Raw genomic sequence first — 14,177 nt, 5'->3', positions numbered from 1 at the left:
TTTAATTGAATTTTTTAAATTTAATAACCACATGATTAGAAGAATCATTTCATTACAGCTTTAACATATTCAGTAACAATTTCCAGAGCAACGATACATCTCTTTCAAAAGTGGCTGTAAATTTTTAGGTTCCCAGTCGAATTAATGCAGTTATATAATATTGAACTCAGTATAAACCCTGTAGGAACTAAAATTGAATGAGACAATAGTCTTTAAAAGACTGGTACAAAACCAATATTCCATTTCTTCTCTTGGCCTAAAATACTAAGAGCTAAGGAAGTAAATAATTAGTTGTCTCTACAAAGTCTGCTATGAGTTTGGCTGGAATAGGGAAGTAAACAGGAGGATACAGCTAGCAAAATAATTGACAAAGCCCAAGTCTGTGCTTAGAAGTTAGGAATCTTTGGTTATTAAAAGATATAATCTCTTTCCATCTACTTACTTTTTCTCAAGACTGGTTTAATAGCTGGATATGGTAGCACAGGCCTTTAATCCCAGGACTTGGAAGGTTCAGGCAGGAGGAATGGAAGTTTGAGGCCAGTCTGGCCTATAAAGTGAGACCCTGACCCCAAACAAAGCAACAACAAAAAGCCTGGGAATGAATTAGATTCATTGTTTCGGCATTTTCTAGATTTAGAACAAAGATACATAAGGAAGTTAGTAGAACTTTTTTCCCCAATCTAACTGTAGTCATGAAAACCCCAGAAATGGGGTTGCAGACTTGAACAGAAGTCTACAGTCTTGGAGTTCCGGAGCTAGTCATTAAAGATCAAGTGTCACTAGGAGGGTTGGTTGGCAGGAAGTGAGGGGAGGTCTGCTCTGGGTTTCTATCTTTGACTTGTAGATGCTCTTTTCCCTGTGTCTACACATCATCTCCCCATTGTAAATGCCACTCTGTCCAAATCTATTCTTTTATAAAGACATTAGCTGTATTGGATTGGAGCCCATCCTTCTGATCTCAGTTTAACTTTATTACCTCTGTAAAGAGCCTATTTCTAAATAAGGTTACATTCGGAGGTACTTGAGATTAGGACCTCAGCATATGAATTTAGAGGGAGGTGATGCCATCCATCCATAACACTAATCTTGTGTGTGATCTAGTGGGGAGTTGAGCCCAGGAGACCACAAATGACCCTGTTGGTTGTTTTGGCTTCTTATTTGGGAAAAGAGCAGTGGTGAGGACCAGGATGATACCACTTCCAAAAGTGGGCAGACCCAAGCCGTCTTAATGTCACCAAAAAACAAAATTACAATGTAGTTCTGCAATAGGGCACCACTTCATGCCACACAATAAAGTAATTCCAATGGCCTGAAAGGAAGTTGGTTTTGTAGACAGGGAAAGACTGAAGAAAGCTGAACTGAAAACACAAAGGCAGGTGGGTCCTTTCAAAGCTTTCCTTGTAAGGCCAACAATACAACAATAATTGGTTGGTTAACGTCAGGATCCATTTTGTATAAGGGTTACCCAGCGGGAATTCTTTGTCACGCCAGTTGAAACTATAACTTGCTTGGGAAACTTGGCGGTTAGCTCTTTAATCCTGATTTCTTAAATAATCAGATGAACAGCTCAAAGCCTGAGTGACACTACTTGGGTTTTCAGTGTGGTCTGCTTGAAACTAGTGCAGGAAGTTAGTTCATAGAAAGGGCTTTTTAAGTTTTATTTAACAATATACAATCTAAGTTCCTTTCTTTCTTTCTTTCTTTCTTTCTTTCTTTCTTTCTTTCTTTCTTTCTTTCTTTCTTTCTTTCTTTCTTTCTTTCTTTCTTTCTTTCTTTCTTTCTTTCTTTCTTTCTTTCTTTCTTTCTTTTTTCTGGCCTGGAACTCACTATGCAGTCACCAAAGATGACGTTGAACTTTTGATCCTCCTGCCTCTGCCCAACCCCTTAGATGTTTGGGTTACAGACTTGTTCCACCATACCCATGTATATGAGAAAATTAATTCTACTAACTTTACTGAATTTTTCTGTGATTATAGGAAATCATATATAAAATCACATTTAAAATCGTTGTCATGTATAAAATCACAGCACTCATAAGTAGTTTATGAAACGACTTTGTTTAACTTATATACCTTTTTTTCTTCTTGAGACTGCCTCTCCATATACAGCCCAGGCTGGCTCATGTATTGCTCCTGCCTTAACTTCCTGATGGGATTTCAGGCCACACCACTGCACTCAAGTCTTCTGTATATCCTGGGTTTCTTTGGATTTTTACCACATTCCTTCTTGCATTTTGGCAAACCATATGTACGTGACAAATATAGCAAATTACACACATATTTCTACTGCCCTCTAGACTAAGATTATAGGAGTTATTTATTCTGTTCTATTTCAACTTCTTGGAATTCCTCCTTAGCTCCTTGTAGAGCAATACAGCAAAGGTCACTATAAAGCAGTGTCAATTCTGGTGTTTGTGTGTGAATGAGCAAAGCTACCACAAGATGGCAGCGTGTTAAAAGCATAAGAAATTATTCACTAGAAGGCTTTTAGAAAATTGTTTCAGAAATCTGTATGAACCAAGCAAGTCTGCTTTTGAATCCTCAACTCAATTCTTGTTTTTTTGTTTGTTTGTTTGTTCCTTCTTCTTCATAAAACCAGGTCTTATGTAGCTCAGGCTGGCCTCAAATTTGTTGTGTAGAGGAGGCTGGTCTTGAACTCCTGGACTTGTTTCCTCTACCTCCTGAGTACTGGGGGCTTGTGTCACCATGCTCAGCTTCAAGTCAACTATCACAGATGCAGGAGATAAAGTTAAGTGACTAGATTTCAGACCCTAAAACAGTAATATATAAGAGATAAGGATCCTGGGAATTCTCAAATTCTTAAGTTAGAATTAAAAATCAAAGGGGGGGCTGGAGAGATGGCTCAGCGGTTAAGAGCACTGACTGCTCTTGCAGAGGACCTGGGTTTGATTCCTGGCACCCATATGGCGGCTACGAACCATTCTTAACTCCAGTTCCAGGGGAATCCGAAGCCCCCTTCTGACCCTCCGCGGCATTGCATGACACGGGTGCACTCACATGCAGGCAATACACTCATACACATAAAATAAAAATAATAAAATATTTTTTAAAAATCAAAGGGATTCAGCCTTCAGGCTGGATGATTTTGGTAATCAGTAAGGTCATATTTGATGAATTATAAAAACTTGACATGACAAGTTATGGACAGTGCCTAACAGTAACAGAGAACAGTTATGGAAGATGCTTTAGTAGCTCTGCTGATTACATGAAAAGCTTCCCAGGCATATTTATATATGTTCTACGTATATTTGGATGACAATAAAATATTACAATAATTACTCCACATAAGCTCTTTGCCTTTTTATGCTGGATGTACTTGTTTCAATAGAGAGAGAGAGAGAGAGAGAGAGAGAGAGAGAGAGAGAGAGAGCAAGCCTTTTTGGGAGAACTGTTGTGAGAAAAATCTGAAGGAACAAGTGCTCAGAACAGATTGGGCTCACTTCTGGTTTTAACTGATGCCAAGGGGTCAAGCTGTCTTTGTTCAAGCACTGCCGTAATGCGGCATCTCTCTGCTGCACCTAAGTGCTGGGATTACAGGTGTATGCCATTAATGTGCATTCTTGAAGAGAACAGAGCTTTGCCCTACTCTTGGTAAGCTTAACTCAGGGAGCTAGCTTGCTGGATGATCATAGTCACATAGCAAGTCTGAGACCAGCCTGGGATTCATGAGACCCTATCTGGGGGAAAAAAAAAAAAACAAGCAAACCAAAAAAAATTTTTTTTTAAATCAAAGATGATAAGGCAAAGATGTCTCAATGAGTAAAAGTACTCTCTGATAAGCCTGATGTTTTAAGATTTTTTTCTGTAGTATAATTTCTCAAAAGGAGGCCTGTGAGATGGCCCAGAAGGCAAAGCCTCTCTTGCTGCCAAACTGGCAACCTAAAGTTCAATCCCTGGAGCTCACGTGGTGGGAGGAGAGAACGAACTCTAGAAATTTGTACTTTGATCTCCATACGAGCACCTTGGCAAGAACCTCTGCTTAAACACACACACACACACACACACACACACACACACACACACACACACACACACACGAGTAAATGTAATAGAAAACCAAACTAAAAAATCCTCAAATGCTCCCCCAGAAAAACTAACCAACCAAGCCTCATGTTCCTATCCATATCTCTCAAAGCAGTCCTGCTTGTTCACAGACCTTGTTTTGCTACAGAATGCTATAACTGTACATAGGTGAAAAACACATTTATATTATGTGATCAGATATGTAATAATCAAGTTATATTTGATAGAACAAAAACAATCACAGTGTTTCTTGCAGTATGCCGGTGTCTTCATTTCTTGGGGATGTTTATCATAAATACTCATCCCAGGATTTATCCACCAGGCTTCTTGAATCAGAATCTCAAGAGCCAAGGGCTCAAGGAATTAAGTTTTTTTATTCTTAATCTTTTTACAAGTGACTCAAATGATTTTTCTTCACAGAATGAACCACCAATTAATACATTGACCTATAAATAGAAACTATATTTAAAGAAATCAGACACACAGACTCTTCTTAGGCTCACCTGCTAGATTGTGTCTTACTCTGATCACATATTTTTTATTCTTTCCTCTTTCCTATAAGTGAACATATTTGTTAATTATAAATACTCAAAATCATATAACCATTCTACCTAATTTGTGATATTCTAGGTTAATGAGTCAATGAGCATATTAATTTTCATAGTACATACCTTTAAATCAAATTTTAGAATGAGAAGGACCTTGGGTGAACTTGCCCTATGTCTAGACGAGGAAACTGATTTTCTAAATGTAAAGTGCTTTGCACAGCTGAATAAGTTATCATTGACATACTTCAAAACTACACATTAAAAAATTAGTTATTTTTATTAGAGATTTATTTTTATTACTTTAATTATATGTATGTGTGTGGGCATGTACATATGAATGAAGCCAGAGGTGTCAGATCCCCTGGAGTTGGTGTTTACAAGGAGTTGTGAGCTGCCTGATGTGAGTGCTCAGACCAAACTTAGATCCTCTGCAAGAACAGTACTTGCTCTTAACCACGAGTCATATCTCCATCCCCTATTTATTTTCCTTTTATGTGTATAAATGTTTTACCTGCATGTTTGTAAATGCACCTGGCTGTGCAGTACTCAGAGAGGCCAGAAGAGAGTTTTGGATCCCCTGGAACTGGAGTTACAGATGGTTGTTAGCTGCTGTGTGGGAGCTAGGAACCAAACCTGTGTACTCTGCAAGAGCAACAAGTACTCTTAACCACTGAGCTCTCTCCAGCCTCCAAAGCACTTATTTTTGAATGATTGTTTCATTTAGGGAAATGGTCTTGAAAATCATTGAGCATCGATAATTAAAACAGTTTCAGTTACATTTAATTGTGTGTGTGCCAGAGCACAGAATTTAATTTCAGAGTCCTGAGATATATTTTATGTCTTGTCTTCATTAATAGTTATTGGATACTTGCTATTTATGTGCTTTGAACATTTAACCCCCAGCACTCTAAAAAGCAGGTACCAGTAAGTCCATTTTATAAATGAAGAAACTAGAACATAAGTGTATTCTACAACTCATCCCAGACCAATATTTCTCTGATTTATGTGCAAAAGAATCCCTGGCACACCAGTTTTGTCACTAGGTAAATTCTGACACAGTGTGTCGAGTGTGGCACAAGAGATTCTATTTTCATTTATTTATTTTTAATTTTTAAGGCAGAACGAGTCATGGTGCCACACTCCTTTAATCTCAGCACTTGGAAGGCAGAGGCAGGCAGAACTCTTGTGAATTCAAAGCCATCCTGGTTCACATAGCAAGTTCCAGGCCAGCAGGGGCTAGCCTCAAACTCACTATTAAGTGTGGATGACCATGAACTCATGATCCTCCTGCCTTCACATCTTGGCTGCTAGGATTATGAGCATGCACTACTATACCTATTTTGGTATTTGATATTTTCAACCAGGTCCCAGGTAAGGGTCAACACTGTTGTTCTGTGGATCATACTATGAATAAAAGCACCTAGGTCATGTATCCTAGTGCCTTAACACTACCATATGTGTGTGCATGTACATACATATTTAATTATATGCAATGTCTGTTTCATGCTTTCTTACATATAGTTTACTTAAATATATATAAAGTGGATATTTTTATGTACTATGGTGTGATTTCCTTTGGTGTTCACAGCTCATTTTCTTCAGATTCATCTTTTTTCCTTGTCTTTTAAAATATTTTATTTATTATTATTTTATTTTATATGTATGAATGCTTTGCCTGCACGTGCACCTGTGTCCTGCATTGCCCAATTAAGTTCTTTATCCTTTAAGCATTTAAATTTTTTATTCCCCATTGTCCTAGTTTGTTTCTTCATTGCTGTGACAAAACACTCTGACCACTTCCAACTTGGGGAGGAAAGGGTTTATTTAGCTTACATATCTCAGGTCACAGTTCATCCTGGAGCTCAAGGTAGGAACTCAGGGCAGGAACCTGGAAGCAGGAGCTGTAGCACAGGCCATGGAGGAACACTGCTTACTGGCTTGCTCCCCTGGCCCCTGCTCAGCCTTTCTTATGCAACACTGTTGCTGGGGTGCGCGGATTTCGCGCACCTCGTTGCTGTGCAGGTCCCTGGCTCTCCACGGCTACTGGATGCTGGGGACTCTGCAGGTCGCTGTCAGCTGCTGGGCGGGTTCTGTTCCAAGCTGCCGGACGCTCCCTCTGTCTACGAGATCCGTTGGCCACCGGATCATGAGGGGAGGAACGGCGAAAGCAAGATCTTCCGGGACTCTGCAGGTCGCTGTCAGCTGCTGGGCGGGTTCTGTTCCAAGCTGCCCGATGCTCCCTCTGTCTACAAGACGGAAGCATAGCCCCCTCCGGGGAAGACTGAGTCACAGGCTGGTTCCAGGCGCAGTGAGACACAGATACAGCTCCAGACAAGTTCAGTGATACAGCTTCACTTTATTGGGGTGAAACCAGGAGATTTATAGTGTGGAGGCAGTAGCAAAAGCCTTAGCTGATAGGTGTTCCTGGGATGCCCCATTTATATGTGGTGGTGGGCTTCTATCAGGCTGACAGACAGTGCCTGATTATCACACAGGAAAAACCTGGCAGTTTCTGTGCCAGAGGACATGTATCTGTGATGGACACGTCAAAGGTGAGTCAGGAAGAGAGTAGGAAGGTGCCCTGCTGAGAAAGGGAGTCTCTGCATAAGAACGCCGAGCCGGCTTGCGGCTATCCGGACATGGAGAGACTACGACCTAAAACAGCAGGGGTCCCCAACACAGCACAGGCCCACCTGCCCAGGGGTGGCACCACCCACAGTGGGCTGGGCCCTCCCACTTCACTCATCAAGAAGATGCCTTTCAGACATGGCCACAGGCCAGTCCAATAGAGGAAATTCCCCAATTGAGGCTCCCTCAACCCAAGTGTGTCAAGTTGACACTAAAGCTATCTAGCACACTGAGGATGACTCTAACCGCTTGATCCTTCTACCTTCCACCTCCCAAGTGCTTGAATTACTGGCATTTGCAACAATGCCTGACTCTGATTTATCTTTTTATTCTATGTCCTCCCCAAACAATAGCTTCTATTATGCTATAATTAAAACATTTACTAAAAGAAGACCTGGGCATGAACAGATACCTGTCATCCCAGAACTGAAGAGGCTGAGATGGGATTGCCTTGACTTTAATACCTTCCTGGTCTACATATAGAGTACTAGACCATCCAAGACTACATGATGAGACCTTGTCTCAAAAAAAAAACCCTCCCCAAAACTCACAAACAAACCCTCTCACATACAAAGGAACACCCAACGTGGCTGTCTTTCATGGTGTGTTCCTGTGATTAAAATAGCCCGGGCCAAGGGTTCCCTTTTGCTAGACCTGCTTCTCTCAAACAGAGGGACATTGAATAGGGACTATAACTGGGTGATCAGCATAAAGCGAGCTAACAACAAAGCTGTTTTTTAGAGAAGGGGCCCCTTTGTCTTTCCTATGTTTTCTTTATGTATGTTTGATATCTCTACTTCCTGGTGCTTATCATCGAAAGATAGCTGCATTGCCTCAGACATAACCAGCAGAGGAAAGCCAGAGAGCCAGTGAAGCCTGGGTCTGATGGGAAGATGAAAGGACCTGGGTCTGTGGTGGGGAAAAAAGACTTCTGGAGAGGTGTGGTAGGTCAGAAACATGCTGATCCTGTGTGCACAGATTAGCTGAGTCTATCTGAGGGAAAGATGGCACCCTTGGTACTTCTAAAGCAGTGAGAAAGAACCTCGGCAAATGGCACACACAAGCCTGGTGCAAATCTGCCCCAGAAGTTCTGAGTGTGTGCTCCAGATCTACAGACTAAATGGGAGGTAAGTGTTCAATTCCAGGGCATGTGACAAACCTGGCCAAGGCAAAGAGATGCTGCAATTTATAAACCATAAGTGCATAAAATAACCCTCCCAAAACTCACAAACAAATCTCACTGCACTGTGTTTCCCATGGTGCTCCAGACTTGAGTTTACAAATGAGCATTTCTAATTATCTGGAAAATATATTGAAAATAAATTCATTCAAAGCAATGACATGTTTAAAAAGAAGAGCTTTCTTAAACTTTGAAAAAGGTTTTTGTTAGCATATATAATTACACATAATAATGCATCTCATTATGGCATTTTCATACATGTACATAATGTATTTTGATCATATTTGCCCCTGCCCTTGCTTGGTTTCCTCCCACCCTGTAATGCCCTTCCTTTCCTCCTCTTTTCATGTCTTCTTTTTGTGACTCAATCCATTTCATCAGGATAGTTTATAGGAGTGTGTGCACCTTACCAGTGACTACATCATTGAAGAAAATATCTCTTCCCCCCATCACCTCACACAAATGTTCACATATAAATCCTCATGGTGGGGTCCCATGAGCCCCTCCCCCTTCTTTGAGAAGGTATTGATAGGTCATAATTTTATTTGAGATGGGATCTATATAGCCAAGGATGGTCTCAAATATCTTATGCTCCTGCCTCAGCCTCTGGAGTGTTGGGAGTACAGGCTTGCCTCACCAGTTCTGGTTTATTGCAATAGTATATGGTTCACGCATTTGAATTTCCTGAACTAGCCCTATTTAAAAATGGACATCAAATTCAAGAAATAAAATAAACCTCATTAACATTCAGTTAAAATAATTGACATCAGATATGTAGCATTACATTTTTTATTTGAAAAAAGATTCATTTTGGTTTTATGTGTATGAGTGTTTTGCCTGCATGTAAGTAAGTACATCCATGCTGTGCAATGTCTCGGCCAGAAGAGGGTGTTGGATCCCCTGGAACTGTAGTTATGGAAAATTGTTAGCTACCATGTGGGTGTCAGGAACTGAATCCAGGTCTCTGGAAGAACAACCAGTGCTCTTAACTGCTGAGCCATCTCTGCAGTTCTGCATTTTTCAAAATTTTTAGTCAGTTATCAGGAATCAAATCTGATACATTAACTTGGCTGAATAATTGCAGCATTATCTTTTACTGAACTACTCTTTATTTGCTTTTAAACATTTAAACCTTAAAAACTTGAAGATCAGTATGAAAGGGATAAAAATTATATAGCAATGTTCTCTCTTTAGTCATTTTAACCAATTCATTCTAAAGTATTAAAAGTAGAGTGTTTAAATACAGATAAGATGGCTTAGGGACAAAGGCCCTTGCCATCAAGCTTGACAGTCTGAGTTTGATCCCTACAACCCACATGGTAGGAGGAAAGATCCAACTCCTACAAGTTGTCCTCTGAACTATACACATCCTCCAAATAAGTATGGAAACAATGTATTTGTAAAAGTGGTGAGAACTTCATGTGCTGGAGCAGGAATGCTAGGAGTTTTGTGATGGCCATTCCTCAACAGATGAATTATTTTATGTGCATTTGTATGTCTATGTGTATAGGTATTCTTGGAGGTCAGAAGAGGGTGTTGGGTCCCCTACAGCTGGAATTATAGTAATTGTGAGCCACCTGACATGGGTGTGGGAACTGAACTCAGTTCCTCTGGGAGAATAGCAAGTGCTCTTAACCATCGAGTCATCTCTCCAGCCCTGTGAGACTTTTGTGGCAGCTAAAAACACAACATCAGCCCTTCAAGGATGCCAGTCTCCGTGTATTTCCTTTCTCTTACTTGATGGCTAATGGACATCGCACACCAGAGGTTCCCAAGAGAAATGAAGCCGGAAGGGTTTTCAGCATGCATAAATAAATTAGCTCTCACCTGTACACACACAACCATAGACACACACACACACACACACATACACACACACACACACACACACACACACACTCATACCTCAGAAGCCAAAGGAAGTTAGGGAAAGGCTGTGATATGCTCACAAGAAAAAATTGATGGACCATATTGATATAGAACATCAGAATATTCTTGAGTGGAAACTGCTGTAAATGTTCTGCTAATAGGCCACATTGATATTTCGAACAATTATATAAAAGGCTCTAGATAGTGTCTCCAGCAGCATTTTAAAATGTAAGGCTGTCATATGAAGCTGTAAAACCTCCCAGCTGCTACTCAGAGAATCTTGGGTTGGAGGCCTGTGAGTTAATTGCTGCCTGCTGTGAGGACCTAGCTGCTTCTTTTACCTGCAGTAAAACCTTGAGGGGAATCAGCTTGTTGGAGAATGCCTTGGTCCACAGTGGGATTATTGTACTGAGTGAGGACTTGAAACAGCCAAAGTATAATCTGCATGCAAGGGTTATGAACAACTAACTTTGATGAAGAAAACCAAGTGTTTCTGACCACTGAGAAAAAGAGAAATCTCTACTTGACATTCCTAAGTAGTGTGTAAGAGAAACAGAAATTAAGAGTGAAAAGCCCATTCCAAGAAATCTGGGTCCATTCTGACCCCAAACCATGTACAAAGGAAATGGAGTGGCCCTTACCTCGGCACACCTGAGTGTAAGAATTATAGGTCACTGACACTCAATGAGATATGATTTCTCTACCAGCCCAGATGTGTTATATAAGATAGATGGTTTTCTCTTTCTGGTCTTTTTTAGGCAGGGTCTCCCTGTAGTTACAGCTGTAGACCAGGCTGGCCTCTGCCTCCTTAGTGCTGGAATTAAAGGCTTGCACCACCATGCTCTGCGGATGGGTTTTTTTCATTTGTAAATAGAAGACACAAAGTCATCGATGGGAGTGGTGGGGAGTGGTAGACTGAGGGGGAAAATGGGGGAAGTGGGGGAGGAAGTCTGAGTAGAATAAAAATTCATTGTAAGAAATTCTTGAATCAATTAAATTTCTCTTAAAATTGGAAAAAAAAAGATAGCCTAAAATGTTAGTGCTTATTACGGCACAAAATTAAAAAATTATACAGTAACCAGAAAGCTCTCTACCACTCCTAACCACCACCACTCAATCCTTCTTAGAGGAAGCCACTACTAACTATATCTTATATATTCTTAGAGGCAGTTATACAGGTTTTAAATTCCTCATTGTGTCTGTTAAGCGGTTCAGTCTTCCACTGACTTAAAACAACAAAATGGAATTCTATTTTTGATTCATATATGAAAGTGGCTTGCACTTTATTGGTTCAGTTAATAGAACTTATTGCATGTAACAGAAACGGCCCAGGATCCCTCTTTAGAAGCAGCTGATTCTAGGAAGCTACCCTTTCTCCACAAGCTCTGAATCATTAGTTCACTGCCATACAATTACAGTGGGATGCAAATAAAAATGCAAAAGAATGTGAGTTCCTTTTGGACTGTGAAACAAAGTAGACTGCACTTTGCTTTTTTGGTTGGTGTTATAGCCAACGTCTCCTGTCTGCCTTGATGAATGATCTGCTTCATGGAAACACAGATACAAGCAGACAGTGAGAAGCTACATATCTCTGTCCTGTGAGAGATCCTCATAAATTTATATTATATTATTTGCATAAAATAGCAATTGTTATAATTCAGCAATAGGGCTGGAGAGATGGCTCAGAAGTTAAGAGCACATACTGCTCTTTCAGAGAATTGGAGTTTGGTTCCCAGAACCTATGGTGGGCAGCTCAGAGCCACGGGTATCTCCAGTTCCATGGGATCTGATACCTTCTTCTGGACTCTTTGAGCACTGACATGCATATACACGCGTGCGTGCACTCACACACACACACACACACACAGAGGCACATATACACACAGGCACATGTACACAGGCACACGCACACACGTAAAAAGAAAATAAAATTCAGTAACAGACCTTTTGAATGCTAAGAGCTTTAAAATTGATGATGACTTCAAAGCATCTATTATCTGCCACATTTTAAAATTTAACCAGTATAAGCTGGGTGTGGAGGAACATACTGTGGGAGGGAGAGGTAAGAGGATCACAAGGTCAAGGACAGACTGAGTTGCATAGCCAGACCCTGTCTCATAAAACCCAATATAAGGCTGGAGATATAGTTCGGTGGTAAAGCACGGACCTAGCATGTACATAGTAAGGTGCATACCTCATGTACATGAAACCCTGCATTCCATCCTCAGCACTGCATAGACTGGGTATGGTGGGATATGCTTGTAAGAGGCAGGAGAATCAAAACTTCTAGGTCATCTTCAACTACATAATGAATTTAAGACCAGCCTGGGTGAAAGACCTTATCTCAGAAATAATTGAACAGTGGGGTGCAGTGGCACATGCCTTTAATCCCAACACTCAGGAGGCAGAGGCAGACAGATCTCTTGGAGATTGAGGCCAGCTTGATAAACTACTGTGTTTCAGGCCAGCTGGGGCATTAGGGAGCCCCTATCTAAAACCAACCAACCAACCAACCAATCAACCAACCAACCAACCAACCAATTTTAAAAAATAATTTTATAGCAGGATCTGGTGGTGCATGCCTTTAATTCCAGCATTTGGGAGGCAGAGGCAGGTGAGTATCTATAAATTCAAGCCCAGCCTAGTCTACATAGTGAGTTCCAGGCAAGACAGGGCTGTCTCATAAAAATAAATAAATTAATTAATTAATAAATTAATTAAAGAAAATAAAGAAAATCTTTAAAAATATATAAAACAAAACAATCTGCCACCACCGCAACACAAAATGACAATACAATTAAATCCAATATAGTACCTCAGAAAATCCCCATCAGAGTTCCCACAGCTCAGCTCGCCAGTGCTGGTTTTGTTTTGTTCTGGAATTTAAAACAGAGGTCATTGATGCCAGCCCTGTGTGAGTTCTCATTCCTGTGAGTGTGAATTTTAAGTCATATCAATTGTGACTATCCTGCCATGACCTCATTGAGTGACAGTTACCTCTTCCTCGTTCACACTCAGGGAGTTGTCTGTGCCAGCCAGGAGGTGGACTGCTGCGTGTAAGGAGGACTTTGATTTAGCAGTTCCATTTAATTTGGGCAGAACAATTATACCATGGTAGTATTCATGGTGGAAATGTCACATGGGAAGTATTCCAACTGTATTGCTACATATGAATTATTACTACTGAGATGTGATGGAAGTTACATGTGTCTAAATCTGCCTATTAATTTCTTAGGTTGTTTCTTATTATTTTAAAATTAAGCTTAAATATCTGAAGATAAAGCAGTTAACACCTTTTCTGCTTTTAAGCATTTTATTGTAAAGCTATGCATGTATATAGTTCAAAAAGCCAAGTATTTTAAAATAGTAGTTTTCTGTTATTTCCTTATTCTGTTTTTCTTTGGAGAAAACTACTTTCAACTCTTTGAGCTCTTTTTCTTGATGTTTTCTACCATATTCTAAATAATTTTAATTTAATGGTACTTTTTAAAAGTTTATCTACTATTGAGAGGATCTTTTTAAAAATTTATGTTTGAAATTCTTCGGTAGGTTTATACTTTTATATAATGTGCTGTTTTTTCTGTGTTGTGACCTACTGTGTTGAATTGGAGTTGTTTGCAGGAGCATGGCAGGGACGGGGAGGGGTGGCTATTGACTGGCAGTGTACCAGTGGTGGCACCGCCTACCCATTCTTAACCCCTCCTTCCTGCCCTCAGTCAGTCACCTTTCCCATAAAGTTGCAGCTTCATTTAGCTAAAGCAGTAGTCGATTTTCAGTTTTAAAAATATTATTTTTTATTTTATGTGGACGAGCGTGTTGCCTGCATGTATGCAAGTGCATCCATGTCATGCAATGCCCGTGGAGGACAGAAGAGGGTGTTGGATCCCCTGGAACTAGAGTTAAAGACAG

The sequence above is a fragment of the Nannospalax galili genome, unplaced genomic scaffold, assembly GCF_000622305.1.
Source record: "Nannospalax galili isolate Female #2095 unplaced genomic scaffold, S.galili_v1.0 scaffold189, whole genome shotgun sequence".
Classification (NCBI taxonomy): Eukaryota; Metazoa; Chordata; class Mammalia; order Rodentia; family Spalacidae; genus Nannospalax; species Nannospalax galili.
Note: the sequence above shows the minus strand (reverse complement) of the source record.